The sequence below is a fragment of the Lacerta agilis genome, chromosome 6 (assembly GCF_009819535.1).
Source record: "Lacerta agilis isolate rLacAgi1 chromosome 6, rLacAgi1.pri, whole genome shotgun sequence".
Lineage (NCBI taxonomy): Eukaryota > Metazoa > Chordata > Lepidosauria > Squamata > Lacertidae > Lacerta > Lacerta agilis.
In genome coordinates this window covers 41841947-41846560 of record NC_046317.1, presented here as the reverse complement: position 1 = coordinate 41846560, position 4614 = coordinate 41841947, and positions in this window count along the sequence as shown.

Here is a 4614-nt window from a genome sequence, read left to right as displayed (position 1 = left end):
TCTGCCCAAGGAGTTAACCACTCAGGGTGACTTCAGCCACCATATCTTAAACTAGCCATTGAGAATTTCACCATTATTTTGTTGCTGTGATTTGGTGTTCATCTGTGATAAAGATATTGTGATTTGAAGGGATATTATGATTCCATACTATAATGCTAAATTTCCATTTGGTAAATTGTTCTCTCCATCCAGCCTTTGTTGCACTTACATGAAAACTGCATCAAAAGTGGCTAACTTGTTCATCGCTGCATACCACACGTGTTTAGAAATTTTAAGATACTTAAATCCACAAAGCATTTGGGATTCCATTTACATTCCTTTCGATTTCTGGGCTCATGGAGCACATTGTCAACACTTTTTCAATATAAGGAATTGCTGCTTTATGCTGATTACATTTTTATATTGTTTGCAGAAAATACCATGCCTGGCAGGAATATTCGCATGCTGCAACACTACTTATTTTGGAAAGAAAAGATTTCTTCTCTAAATTCCAGCTCTCTCTTCACTGAACCAGTTTTTTCTGCACTTGAGTAGACAGCTCTTTTTAAGATGCAAAATGAAGCTGGTGGAATTGTGCCATCTCATGCCACCAACACACCACTTTGTGGATGACAAAAGATAAGGAACAAGCACAGAAAAATGTTATTTAAAGCACTGCTTGGGAACTTATACATTTGCATTTGATAGAAGGGATTTAAATTGTATTAGAAGGCAAGGTGCACTAAACAATTACTGTTTATTACTATGTTGGTTCATTGCCTGAAATGTTACTTATCACATCCTGCAAGTCAAAGAGGAGACAGAGTCTGCCCTATGCACATTGCTGTTTGCCAGCTAACAGCAGGTTAGCCAACCACAGAAAATGATTTGGGGATTATACGTGGGTAAGGATGAGGAATTTCCACCTGATTTTCATATCTCAACTAATCATTAGCATTCAACAAACTGTATTGTTCTACAACTTTTAGAATTATATAATTAACATGCTCAGGGCTTGTAGGCAGAGACAGGTGAAGCAGACAAGTGAGGCATTTAGGATAAAAAGGGTTATTTGTGGGGCCAAATATTATGGGCAGAAACAGGTGCAGCTTCACCCCAAAATTGTGAAATAGTCCAAGTGTTCCATCAGCTCCTGCAGTGATAAAAAGACAAGGGAAAGATCTATTCCTGGATGTTTGGTGACGTTCCTCTTTTGTCTTGACATCTATCACTAGGAACTCAACCTACTGCGCAAAGTGATTCTTAGGGAACTACAGTTACTGTAAAAAGAGTGACCAGAGAGCCAGTACCATTGAATGAAGTGGGTCTTAGCTCTGAAATAGACCACACATGGGACTGCACTATTGATGTAAATGGCCACTCAAAGGCTGCAATTCTAAACTAGAGAGTAAGCCCCATTCAACAAAATAGATATTTACTTCTGAATAAATATCTACAGGAATAGGATTGCGCTGTAGCAATATTCTATAACTCGGCCCTCCGGGTGTTTTGAGACTACAATTCCCATCATCCCTGACCACTGGACCTGTTAGGTAGGGATGATGGGAGTTCCCATCCCAAAACATCTGGAGGGCCGAGTCTGCCTATGCCTGTTCTATAATGTCCTACACCTCTGTGTGTAAGTCATTCTGCTTAAATTCTGAATTGCTTTGCTGGTGTGGTGGAGAAGCTGAAGCTGTGTAAAAGCCGGGGGGGGGGGGGAGGTACTAGACAGCGTTAGCTCTCCAATGCTTCAATTGCATAGGCGAAAAGCCACAGCTTTGCCTTGCTACAGGGAAATCAATACCCTGTGATACCAATAACTCATTCTCATCTCAGCTCTAGCTACACCTCATACTAAAGGAAGACCACCATGCTCAACAGGCCTGAAAGCAAAAGGCAAATAATTAAAGGGTCATGCAGAGGGGGCAAGCCACCAAACAAGGTACTCACAATACCTTCCCACCTCTTGGCATTAATTTGTCTAATGATAATTTGACACTCAGGGCTTGACACTCAGAGCCAGTGTGGTGTAGTGGTTAAGAGCGGTAGGCCCGTAATCTGGTGAACCGGGTTCGTGTCTCCGCTCCTCCACATGCAGCTGCTGGGTGACCTTGGGCTAGTCACACTTCTTTGAAGTCTCTCAGCCCCACTCACCTCACAGAGTGTTTGTTGTGGGGGAGGAAGGGAAAGGAGAATGTTAGCCACTTTGAGACTCCTTTGGGTAGTGATAAAGTGGGATATCAAATCCAAACTCTTCTTCTTCTTTTCTGTTCACATAATAATTTTAATAATAATAATAATTTTATCATTTATACCCCACCCATCTGGCTGGGTTTTCCCCAGCCACTCTGGGTGGCTCATGCATCCCAACATATGCGTCCCAACCCGACATTCCAAAAGTACACTGCATGACCTGTATGGATCAAAAATAATTTTAGGCTATAATGTTTTGCTGAGTTTCATCCACCTTTCTGTAAATTCATCCATATGCTGGAATTACAACTTTTCTGTGTCCACTACACTATCTCCTGATCCATCTGTAGGCACAATTCAAAGTGATGGTACTTACGTAAATGACTTCAGACCTGGATCCCTGAAGGACCACCTTCTAACCCAGGATCCTGCTTCAATACTGCATTTGTTATTTTAGGTACCTCTCTGAATCCCACCACAATCCAGCATGAGATGAGTGATGACCAGAGAGGGCCTTCTGAGTTGTGGCATTCGGCTTACGGAATGCCATCTCCAGGAAGGCTTGCCTGGCACCAAAGCTGATGTCGGTCTGGCACCACGTATTCTTATGTTGAGCTCTATAGAAGATTTGGAAAATAAATAATAAATAGTGCCCTATGATTTCCACTACATGCATCCTGTCAGTTTTGCTGAGGGGTGGTATAAAAATACTTCTAACGGGTTGGACTCCCAATTTTCATCAGCCTCAGCTGGCGGGCCAGTGGTCAAGAGTGATGAGAGTTGCAATCCAACAACACTTTCAGGCCTGTAAGTCACCTGCCCAGGCTTTAAATAAATAAATAAATCGGCATCTGACAAAATGTAGATGTCTGTACAGAGCTGGCAGAGATAGGAGACTTTCTGAAAGACACAATATAAAATGGAGATAGGCAGGCGGTAATACTGTGCATTGCGTACCCCTCATACTGTTTTCAGATACACCTGAAACCACCTTTGGGCATCTATTATTTCTATGCTCTAATGATATAAGTATTCCAATAGGAGTATGTTTACTTCTTTCCATTCTCAAAGGAAGTAGAAGCCAAACACCCCTGCCTCTATAAATTTCTGAATACTTAAAGAGCAGGCAGCCTGCCCTTATTTGTTAGCATGGGATATACTCAGTGGAAGGCTGGAAAGGTTTCTTCTCAGGGGATGTTTCAAAACTGCTGGTGAACATTTGGTGGCCTTTAGAAGAGAGATGCCCGCTCTGCCAATGCCGCTCTGCCAATACATCCCTTGAGCCTGTAAGAACAGACTCCAAATTTGATCAGTTTGAGGTGCAGAACATTCATAATGTTTGCATTTGGGTGGGTGCACAAGCGGATATGCTCGAAGCCTTGCTCTTTTTCATATCCAACAATGCACTGATATATCTCTGATGCAGTCTGAAAGGACACTGGGACCTATTTGATCAAGGGATGACTGGGAGCAAATATAAGGGAAGTGATATACTGCTGACGTAATTAAGCTAAAAGAGGATTACAAATAGAACCATAATGATTAAAAAATAGCAGAGAGAAAGGAGGAAGATGTAGTTCATCGGTGTGGAGAAGACTAGCACAGTTGGCTTACTTCACCCATTACTTCACAATTTTGCAGGCAAAAACACACACACAAACCACTTGATTTTTACAACAAAAATATGGAAGGTCTATTGTTCACATGACAATATTTCAAGTCTTATAAAACAATTCTGAATACTGTATTAGGCTTCTTATGTTCACTCTCCCTCATCCCCAACTCTCCTATGTCCTGTAGGTGGTGGTGGTTATTCCAAGTAGGCATTATCATTATTATTGGCTGTTTGTATTGATAATGAATGCAATCTCTGCTCCCAATAGCAACTTCTTCGCTATTCACAACAATGAACTTACACGATCATCCAGTACACAAAAGTCCATGGCTTCCCCACCACTTGCCCAGAGACCCTTGCAAGATCCACAGATTTTTTGGTGACATGCTGAATGATATAACACCCCTGAAAAAAGAGCCCAACAGATATTTTTCAGTAGCACAGCACTGGAAACACATTGCAACCATAGAACAACTGTTCCCACATGTGCCTCTATTGGTGCTCTAGGCATGATACATACCTACATGGACAGCGATGTAGTGGAGATGTGTGTGATTTATCCTAATTTAATTGGAAGCCATATGCTTTAGAAATGGGGAGCCAAAACTACTAACATGCCTATAAATCCCATAAACAAACAATGTACCCTACTTAGAACCCTCCAGATTTTATTTATTTTCCTGTTGGGAGTCCCAGCCTCAGAATTTCACAGACTCATATAAAAACATACTGTGTATATATATATATATATAGAGAGAGAGAGAGAGAGAGAGAGAGAGGGCAAACAAACATTTGTTAGACACACAACATTTTCATTAAAAATA